General features: G+C 45.9%; 1 pseudogene; it reads left to right on the forward strand.

Annotated features, from left to right (window-relative positions):
- The first annotated feature begins 254 nt into the window (after window positions 1–254).
- On the forward strand, window positions 255–1640 carry LOC127218212 (patatin-like phospholipase domain-containing protein 4; annotated as a pseudogene).
- The last annotated feature ends 9861 nt before the right edge of the window (window positions 1641–11501 follow it).

Below are 11501 nucleotides of genomic sequence, written 5' to 3' on the forward strand. Positions count from 1 at the left end.
GGCGGGGCTCCGAGACTGCTGGGAAAATTCCACAGTGTGGGAAGCTGAGGGGATATTGCCGGCCAGTGACGTCACAGGGAACAAGGTCCACTGCGCAGCCTCCTGGGAAACGTAGTCCCGGAGAGCAGCAGTGAAGACAGAGGTGCCATTTCTGTCATTCTTTTTTGAGGGGGCATGGCTTCCTTTCCTCACGTGACCCCATCCTTCCCCCGGAAACTCCGCCCACAGGCCCCATAGGCTCCGCCCCGCCCCGGATGACCCCGCCCTTGCACCTGTCTTTCAGGGCCTGTGGCTTCCTGGGCATTTACCACCTGGGCGTGGCTGCCGGGCTGTAGGCACATGGGGCGGGGCTGCTGGGTGATGTCAGGGGCTATGCAGGGGCATCAGGGGGGGCCCTGGATGCAGCAGTGCTGCTGACTTCCCCTGAGCAGCTGGAGGTGTGTGTGGGCGGGGCAATATGTGACATGTTACATGTCGGGGGTCACGTGTGTGGTTCCCACCCTTCCCACAGGCCTGCACAGGCTTTCGCACACAGCCTGGCCGAGGATGCCAGGCAGCAACCACTGGGCACGGCCACACCCAGCTTCTACCTCATGGAGCGGCTGAGGTGCATGGGGGGGGGTATAAGGGAGGTGATGTTGGGCACACATCACATGGTACATGTTACATGTCACGGGTCACGCATGTGGATCCCATGTCAGGGGTCACAGGTCACATGTGTCCCCCCTCCCCCGCACCATCAGGGATGGCCTGGACTGGATCTTGCCAGCCCATGCTCATGTCCTGGTGCAGGGCTGGCTCTATGTGTCCTTGACTGTGGTGAACACATTACAGAACCGCCTTGTGTTCCAGTTCCCGACCCGTGAGGACCTCGTACAGGTGAGGGGGCGGGGCCGCAAGTGTAAGAATGTGTCATGTTCCGTGTTTCCTACATGTATGTTTCATCTGTGTTTGCACATGAGTGTCGCATGTTTGCACATACGTGTATCGTTTTGCTCATGTGTGTCCCACGTTTACCCTCATGCCTGTCCTATGTTTCCCCTCATGTACAGGTCCTTCTCGCCAGCTGCTTCATCCCCATCTACTCAGGGCTGAAGCCCATGGAGTTCCAGGGTCAGGTGGGCGGGGCGGTAAGGGGTGGGGTGGGTGGGTGTGGTCACACGTGTGTGACCCCGAACACGCGTGTATATTGTCGCGATTCCTCACTTGTCTCCCGGCCCCCCATCTCCCCAGGCCTGGGCAGATGGCGCCCTCTCGTGCAGCCTCCCCCTGCCCCCTGGTGGTAGCACCCTCACCGTATCCCCATTCTGTGGATGCCATGACATCTCGCCCCGCGACCATGGCCAAGGTCTTGGCTTGTGCGTGCACGTGACTGGACAGGATGTGGAGGTGAGCCGTGTGGGGCTTCCGTGGCCACTCCTGTCACAGCATGCTCACACCAACCTCACTTCTAGCCCAGCCCACACACACTTCCGTCTCCACCCACACTCATTTCCGGCCCCGCCTAGATCTCCACCACCAATTTTGCCCGCCTGGCCCGAGCACTCTTCCCGCCGTCCCGTGGAAGCCTGGAGCCTCTGTACCATGATGGCTTCTGCGACGCCATAAGCTTCCTGCGCCGCGAGGGCCGCTTCTGGTGAACAGGCATGTGTGCACACATGCATGTAGCTGAATAAATGAAGTCCCTGTGATTTACATGCTTGTCATTTGTTTTACAAGCATGTCATGCCTGTGGCTTCTGTGATCCTAATGCGCCAGCTCCACAACACTTATGTATGTCGCGTGTACACATGACATCCCGGCTGGCGCCGCCTCCATTACATGCAGTTCACGTATGGAGTCATGGTGTTTCCATGTGAGCCAATGCAGGGTGCATTGGAACCTATGTACATGGCATGTGATCCCATGTAGTTAACATGTGAGCCTGTGTATTTGACATGTGATCCCTTTTAGTTAACATGTGAGCCCATGTGCACAACATGGTATTCATGTCTTTACCATACATGATGATGTACTTACATTATTGCTTCATGTACTTACTGTGAGATCCCATGTAGCTAGCATGTATAAATGGGTAGTTTGCATTGGTGTCACATACTTAGCATGTAAGTAACTTGCAAAGTCATGTGGGCAACATCTGAGCCGCTGCAGCAAACATAGGAGCCCTCAGAGTTTACATACGGGTTCATGTAATTAACATGAGGATATGCAGTAAACACATGAATTCAAATGGATAGCATGTTTATATTTGCTTTACCAGGGTGTGGTTGGGGTTGGAGGGGAAATAAATACGTGGTCGATACATTGGCGGTTGGGTTATATATGTGGGTTACATATTTGCACTTGCTCCACCTATGTTACATGTATGATATGCATGTTTATTTTTAGTTGTTTGTTGTTATTTTCTGTTCTTTGACTTGGGCCAGGTCATGTATGTGAGGGGGGACACAGGCATGGGCAGGGCGTGCAGGGAGAAAACATGAAGGAGGAAAAAATAAAAGTAAAAAGAAGGGAAAGAACCCGCGAAACAATAACGGTGGAGACGAACAACAACAACAATAATAGTGGGGAAAGAATGGGCTTAAATACTGACTCACAGCACAGTAGAAAAATTATAGGAAGTTTAGCTCCTCCCTACCAGGTGTGTGTTGTCACCAGGTGTGTGTCATCAAAACGGGAAGACTACCAACAAAAGCCTCGGGGCAAGGGGTTCCCGCCAATTGCTTCAGGCTAGCTCAAGGTGCCTCAGGGGTCCATGCAGGGCCCTACAGGTCCCCCTTTCTCATAATATAAACTAACAACCTGCCTTAGGTGATAGAGAACATCAGCATAATTCCTTACCCATCATTGGAGAGGTCACCCAGGCCCGTAACCTACATGTCTTAGGTTAGACATTTGCCCCCTCTGCGTTACCCTTCACTGGTGAATAGTTTGTTCAGCCACATGTGGGCAGAGGCCTTTTCTCTTGAGTCAAAGACAGTATCTGTCTTCTTAGAAAGTTGGCCCGGGCCTCTTTAGTGCTGTGGCAAAATAGCACAAAGTGCAAGGCCTACAAACCCCAATGATCTGCCCACAAGTTGAAGTCCTTGTAAAAAGCTTTCTGCATTAGCAAGTGGCACTCAGGTTTCATAGATGTTAATGATCTGCATGGCTAAAGCATGTGTATAACTTAAAAACTGATCACTCCAGGATTTCTGGAGAAAAATGATGAATTAACACAGATATGTGTGAAAGACAGAACAAGAAGCCATATGAGCTTCTCACAAAAATTCAAGTGTTCCTATAGGAGGTTAGTTTGTAAATTATTTTAAAAATGCCAATTTGTACTAGATAATAAAGTGTGATTTGGGTGGCTAAGACTTAAGCCAAATCACCTGATAGTTGATCCACTGTCTTGCAGTATTTACAGATTGGGAGAGGGCTATGGTAGAAACTGTTGCTTCAGTGGTAAAGGCAGCATTGGCAGCCATGATCCCGGAATCTCCTATCCTCTGTGCTGCACACCTGGGTACGTCCCCGCAACAGCTGTCACACTTGGCAGACCAGCTGAGAACAATTGAAACTTCCTCCAAAATTATTAGCATTGTTTACAACAATAAGAATGGAACCAGAATACAGTACCTGAGATGAAATTGAAATTCTTGTCCTTTGTATAAAAGTATAAATTTATAGCCACTTGATCCAAACTATAATTAATGGTCTGGGAAAAAGGCCACATATGGCTATTCAGACCCACTGGCATCAGGATAGGTAGATTCTTGAAGAACCATCAGACCTTCTTTCTGGCTGTTAAATCACCATCCCTCTGCACATGGCGAATCAGCCACTCAGGCACCCAAACAGGGTTATCTGCGTCTTGTGGAAACACACAAACTGACCTTCGAGACCATACTAGAACTGGGTCAGGGCCTCCCCATTTTGCAGTAGTGACACTCTTACACATAACTGAGCCATAGTCAGATGACCCAGGGCCCCAATGCCTGTTGGCCACAGATCGATAGATAAAAAATTTAAAATATAAATGACAAGAGAAAGGTGATTATGAGGAGATCCTGTAAACTCCCCCTATTTTGTTTTATGAAGATAGGCTTTAATTGTGAAATGTGCATGTTCCACCATGGCCTGACCCTGAGGATTATAAGGGATATCCATCTTACGTGAGATAATTTTTTTTTTTTTTTTTTTTTTTTTTTGCAAAAAGCGTTAAAACCCTGACTTGTATAAGCAGGGCCATTATCAGGTTTTAATTGTCTGGGCATTCCCATATAAGCATAGGCTTGTAAAAAATGGCTCTTAACATCCTTAAGCCTTTCTCCAGTATGAACACAGGAAAATATGAGATGAGAATGGGTATCCACAGATACTTGAACAAATTGTAGTCGACCAAAGGAAGGAACATGAGTAACATCCATCTGATAGATATCATTAGGTGTGACACCACAGGGGTTAACTCCAAGGTGTGGAACAGGTAAGAACTCTGCACATAGGGGCCAATTCTTAACTATATCAATAGCTTCGTTTCTAGTAATTTTAAAACGGAATTTAAGTGACCCTGTATTAAGGTGGAAGGTTGTATGAGCTTTGCAGGCTGCTTCATAACCAGATTCTCTCATCATTATGATAGTACTACCTCTTTTAGTATTAAAATCAACAATGGCATTTTCTTCACTTAAAGGGCTAGGCAAACCATAATGCGCTCGGAGATATCCTACAAAAATTGGATGAGAGAGCCTCCATAGTAGGCTTTGTATGGCTAGTAAATGTTCTTGTACATGAGACACTGGAGATATATAAGCAGCAGTTTCTAAGGGAGCCAATATATGATATACATATTTACTATCCGTGTATAAGTTAAATGGCTCATCAGAAAAATGTTGAAGGGCTAATTGTATTGCAGCTAGTTCACTTTAAGTATAGAGCGTTTGATAATGGGAAAAGAAACAACTACTGCACAACCATTTGAAGAGCCATCCATCTGTAAATACATTACGGGCCCCCTTCAGAGGATTTTGGGAAATAAACTTGGGGAAACACACAGGGTGATTTTTAAAACAATGAGCTAACTTACTGGAAGGAAAATGACTATCAAAGCAGCAGGGTGTGGAACACAAGAAATGTGCCCACTCCTCATTAAACTGTTGAAACCATTGTATCTGTTGTTGAGTATAGGGAGCAACAATTACATCTGGCATCTTGCCAAAAACTTGAATACTAATTTTGTATGCCGTTTGAATAATAGAAAGCATTGCCTGAGGATAAGATCTAACAGTCTTTCTTGGGCATGCATGTTCATGCACCCATAATATAGGACCAGTTTGCCAAAATACCGCAGTAGGGGAATACGATGAAGCAAAGACTAATAACATCAAGTTCTGAAAATAGTCAATATAATTTAAATATGAAGACTGGAGACATTTTTGCATAAGCTGTATACATTCTCCCACAGCAGGCGTTAAGGTGCATGAAGAAGTGGGATCAGAATCTCCTTGTAAAATATCAAATAATGGTCTAAGCTGCCCAGTGTGTAGGGCCAAACTAGATCGAATCCAATTTATGTCTTCCAATAATTTTTGAAAATCATAAAGGGTGGTCAGATTATCCAGCCTTAAAGTAATTTTTTGAGGACGGATACCAGAAAATAACAAATGATGACACAGGTATTGATAGGGAAATTCTTTTTGCCCCTTTTCTGGGGCTAATCTTAAACCCGCTAATTGAAGATTATGTTGCAATTCCCCAAAAGCCTCATTCATTTCCTTAGAATCAAGGCCGGCTAAAAGAATATCATATGTATAATATATAGGGATTGAAATTTCTCTCTAATGGGGGCAATGGCCAATGATACATAAATTTGACAAATAGTGGGACTATTGGCCATTCCTTGAGGCAAGACCACCCATTGATATCTTTTATAGGGCTCTTTAAAGTTAATAGAAGGAATGCTAAATGCAAATCGCTCACTATCCTGAGGATGTAAAGGAATGCTAAAAAAGCAATCTTTTAGGTCTATAACTAATAATGATAGCCTTGAGGAATACCCACAGGGTAAGGCAAGCCAGGTTGTGTTGCTCCCATAATTTGCATACAATCATTAACAGCTCGGATTATCTTGTAGGAGTCTCCATTTTCCAGATTTTTTCTTCATAACAAAGATTGGGGTATTCCATGGGGAAGTGGAAGGAACAATATGTCCTGCCTCTATTTGTTCCTTTACAAGTTGATGTGCAGCCTGTAACTTCTCAATAGATAAGGGCCATTGCTCCACCCACAGTGGGTTATCAGTTTTCCAGATAATAGAAATGGGACCAGGCTGCATAGCAATAGCCCCTAGGGAAAATTTCCCAGCCCAGAGCGATCTCCGGCTCTTTTGATAATTAAATTTTCGATGCAACAGACTGAGGGTCATCTTGTAGGAATTTACCCAGTCTTTTTCCTTGTACATAACCTTGGTCAGCCAGCATATTTTTAACAGGCTCAGTAGTAAGGACTGCTCCTGTGGCCTGAAGCACATCTCTCCCCCAAAGATTAACAGGTATATGACTTAATACAAAAGGCTGAAAAATTCCTGTATGTCCTTCATCAACTGACCATTTAAGAAACTGAGTACTACTTTCTGGAGTATAGCATTTCCCACTCCTTGTAAATGAGTGGAGGCTGGCTGAAGAGGCCATGCTTGTGGCCAATGTTTTTGCTATTACTGAGGAGTCCGTCCCTGTGTCCCCAAGTCCAGAAAATCATCTACCTTGTATGGTAATGGTGAGCATGGGGGCGCTGTTCAAGAGTTGAAACCCAAAAGGCACCCATGGGGCCTGTGGACCCAAAACCAGCAGATTCCCTGATGTCCTTTAAAAAGGGATTGTTGGTTTTGAACATAGGGTGAAGAACCAATTGCACTATCTGAGCACCCTGTGGTATCATTAATACCCCCATTTCTGGCCTAAACATGATTTTTATTTCTCCTTGAAAGTCTGAATCTACTATTCCTGGAATAACTCTAATTCCTTTCAACAAGGCACTACTGCGTCCTAAAAATAACCCTATTATTCCTGGGGGAAGTGGCCCAAAGATACCTGTTCTCAAGGCTTGAGTGTCCATTTGTGGCGTTTATATTACACAGGTGGCAGAACAGAGGTCCAATCCTGCGCTTTCTGGGGTACCTCAGATAAGGTCCTGGACATGAAGGGATTTCTCAGAGGGATCATCTGTATAGGGTTGTATTGCGGTAAATAAGGATCAGGATAAACAAATAGGCCGAATAGATGTTTATTCAGGGAGAAATAACTTACAACCTAGACAGATGAACACCAGGAAATTCAACCCGATCCTCTCCTGTCCGAGTCACACCAGAAAGAGAGCACCTTCCTGGCCCCCTCCGACCTCCTTCCACAGGTCACTTCCGCCCATGGATCCACCCCCCAGTGGGCGTGGTCAGTGCCACAGAAGGACTATCTCACTACAATTCCCATTTTAGTGTAAAGAAAAGATTTAGGCTTAATACAAAACTGTATACAAAACTGAATAACAAGTGTGCTCCAAGAAAAGGAAAATCGAGAACAAAATGACCTACATATCTAGTCCTAGGGTGAGGGCATAATGGAGTTTACAATAGAGTTGTCCTAAGCTGGAAAACGTAAGTCTAGTACCTAATATATCTAACTAGGAAGAGAGAATAATAGTTGTGATAGATTAATCTGCACCTGGCCCAGGCCCTGACCCTGGCCCTGGCCCTGCACCTGGCCCTGCACCTGGCCCTGGCACTGCACCTGTCTCTGGCCCTGGACCTGGACCTGGCAATGGCCATGTACCTGGTCCTGGCCCTGGCCCTGCACCTGGCCCTGGACCTGGCACTGCACCTGGCACTGCACCTGGCCCTGGACCTGCACCTGGCCCTGGCCCTGGTCTTGGCCCTGCACCTGGCCCTTGCCCTGCACCTGGCCCTGTCCCTGCACCTGGCCCTGGCCGTGGCCCTGACCCTGGCCCTGTACTGGCCCTGGCCCTGGTCCTGTCCCTGCATCTGGCCCTGACCCTGGCCCTGGCCCTGCACCTGGCCCTGTCCCTGGCCCTGGACTTGGCCCTGGACCTGTACTGGCCCTGGCACTGCACCTGGCCCTGGTCCTGTACTGGCCCTGGCACTGCACCTGGCCCTGACCCTACACCTGTCCCTGGTCATGTACCTGGCCCTGGGCCTGGGCCTGGCCCTGCACCTGGCCCTGCCCCTGGCCCTCCCCTGCACCTGGCACTGGCCCTGCACCTGGCCCTGGCCCTGGCCTTGCACCTGGCCATGGCCCAGTCACTGGCCCTGCACCTGACCCTGAGCCTGGCCCTGCACCTGGCTCTGCACATGGCCCTGGCCCTGCACCTGGCCCTGGCCCTGGCCCTGCATCTGACTCTGCACCTGGCCCTGGACCTGGCCCTGCACCTGGCCCTGGCCCTGCATCTTGTCCTGGCCCTGGCCCTGCACCAGGCCCTGGCCCTGACCCTGGACCTGGCCCTGGACCTGCACCTGGCCCTGGCCCTGGCACTGGACCTGGCACTGGCCCTGGCCCTGGCCCTAGCCCTGGCCCTGCACCTGGCCCTGGCCCTGGTCTTGGCCCTGTACCTGGCCCTTGCCCTGCACCTGGCCCTGGCCCTGCACCTGGCCCTGTCCCTTGCCCTGGCCGTGGTCCTGTCCCTTGCCCTGGCCATGGCCCTGACCCTGGCCCTGGCCCTGTACTGGCCCTGGCGCTGGCCCTGCACCTGGCCCTGGCCCTGGCCCTGGCCCTGCACCTGTCCCTGGCCCTGCACCTGTCCCTGGCCCTGGCCCTGCACCTGGCCCTGGCCCTGGCCCTGGCCACATCTTCACATCGGGTGTGATCTACCATGAGTAGAAGTAGTGGCACTAGGAGGTCAACACCATCTCCGAGACCTGGCAAAATGATGACGACCCAGAACACAGAAGAACATCTCTCTCGAAGATATGCTGGTTATGCCCCAGCTGCAGCCATTTTTTTCAGCTGATAACAATGTCTTGGTTACTACTTCTAAGCCTGGATTGGGCCCATTATCTCAGATCCTGCAGCACCACAACAGAGATTCAGGTGCTGGTGATGATGTCAGGCCAACAGAATTCATCATGCAAGACAGTATGATTATCTGACGATTAACTTATGGCATTTTAAAAATCCTTGATGGCAGCATACATTTCCATATCTGTCAAGTCTGCCCAGGATTTGAAGATACAAAAAAAAAAGCTCAAAGACTTACATATTTAAAGATGTAATTATTAAATTCTTTCATTATATAATCTGTGATACCTGAAGTTTGGTGTCACCTTGTGTGACTCAAGTGTGACAGACGATCTAAATATCTGATTATTTCATTATACAAATCTGCCTTTTGCTACTCCTGGAAGAGTGGAGTCTGGATCCACCTTGTTGGTTTTAAATTGTCTCTCTTGATTTCTTTCTTCCTTCCTTCCTTCCTTTATTTCTTTCTTTGAATCAATGTTGATATCGATTTGTTATCTCTCTAGGGGTTAATTATGAGAAATTATCTCTTTATTCATTCATTTTTTTGTTCATATCCATGATTAAGAACTCAATGACCCTTCAGTATTGAGCAATCATTTTGGCTTCACACATAAAATACCATTCACTGGTTTAAAGTTTATTCATTTAATTATATAAATCTGTCATTATGTATTCAGTGATCACTGGAGTTTTGAGCTCCTTAGGGGAGTCAATTATGCCAGACCATCTCATCATCGAATACTACACTTACTTCCTTAACTGTTAAGCTAGGAAATTACATGATAATTCATCACTTAATTAATTAATTTAAAATACAAGTAATGTGATGAACCATAAGTCCCTTTTGGAGTCAGATTTTGGGAGTTGATGAAACATCATCTCATTACTTCATCATCTAGCTATATAAAGAGATCTTTACATCAGCGATATGTTTAGGATTTTGGTGCCACTTCGTCAGTGTTAATATAAAATACCTACTAATTTATTATCAATTTAATTTATTATAAATTTAATTTATTATCAATTTAATTCTGTACCCGGCTCTGGCCCCGGCCCCGGCCCCGGCCCTGGCTGTTCTGGACCAATGCAAATCTAAAAATAGCCAAGAAACCATGGGATCATGCTCCTCTAAAGGGTAGAGAATGAAGAGGGATTATTTTATTTTCAAAAAAGAGAACAGGTTTATGGTAGAGGCGATTAATTGCATTGTATCCATTCTAGGAATTAGAAAATTGAAGCATAGAAAAACGGTTGAAAATACTCATCATTGTACTTGAAGGGCATTATGATGCTTTCGTTTTCATGCTTATGGCACTATAGACATGTTGTAGCTTGAGAGACGGGTACATATGTAGAACCCAAAAGAAAGAGCCCTGCTATGTTTTTGTGAGAAATTCAGTGATGCTGTAAGGTTACTTCATTTTTAGGTATGCTCCATTTAGCATGTGGGAGGGGCACTAGAATATGACAGAATATTAATTCATAAATGTTTCCTGGCAACCCTTGCATTCTCTATTCTGTTATCATGGGCCAAGTACCAGAGAACAGCTTCGAGACAGTGTTATCATGGGACATTACAGTCTCCCAAGATAACTATCTCCTAAATCTTTCAATGACAGCATTTGATTCCCCTAACCAAGTCATAGCCAAATCTCTGGAAGTTTGCCTACAGCTTTTACTTTTCACCAAATTCTAGACTACCTAATTATCAGAGAACATAAAATTTCTTCTTTTTATGAATTCTCTCTCTCCTAAGAATTAATACTATGGAAACAAAGATAATAAGAATCACAATTATTCATCAAAAGGTGAGTTGGTCATTGTTAACTTCCTTCAGGATGGTGATAATCCTTTTGTTAGAGTAGACTTAGGGATTATTGGATTGCAGTCCATCTCTTTTGAGGCTGCCGTCCAACATGAAATATGTAGAATCTTCTTAAAACCCTGCATACACAATGACATTTCAGAATTTAAACATTTCACGACTCTGCTCTCCGATTAAATAAGGGATGATCCAGGGAGTATCCCACAATCATGTGGGAGTCAGTTAGAGTCAATTGTGTCGAGTATGGCGGACCATTTCATCATCTGATTATGCTTTTATTTGATTATTAAAATAGGACATTAAATAATCCATGAACAGTGGATTCCTCGATGTGGGAAACAATTAATATGGACCATCTAAATATCAATTTTGTAGTTAAAATATTTAAATTAATCATGACAGCATCATTAAAGAGCATGGTTTGGAGCCACTTAGGCAAGTGGATGATGTTACATGAACTCATTGTTCGATTATTTAACTATATAAAACAATGATTATATCATACAAGACAACTGGAATCTGGTGCCAGTTATTGTCAAGAAAGTAGTACTTAGATAATTAAATAATGCCACGTGATTAACTCCCATGGAGGTTTGGCCCGACTCCAGTCAAGAAGAACAACACCATCATCAATTTTAATAATTAATATATAATGAAAAATGATTAAA

The sequence above is a fragment of the Phodopus roborovskii genome, unplaced genomic scaffold, assembly GCF_943737965.1.
Source record: "Phodopus roborovskii unplaced genomic scaffold, PHOROB, whole genome shotgun sequence".
NCBI classification, from domain to species: domain Eukaryota; kingdom Metazoa; phylum Chordata; class Mammalia; order Rodentia; family Cricetidae; genus Phodopus; species Phodopus roborovskii.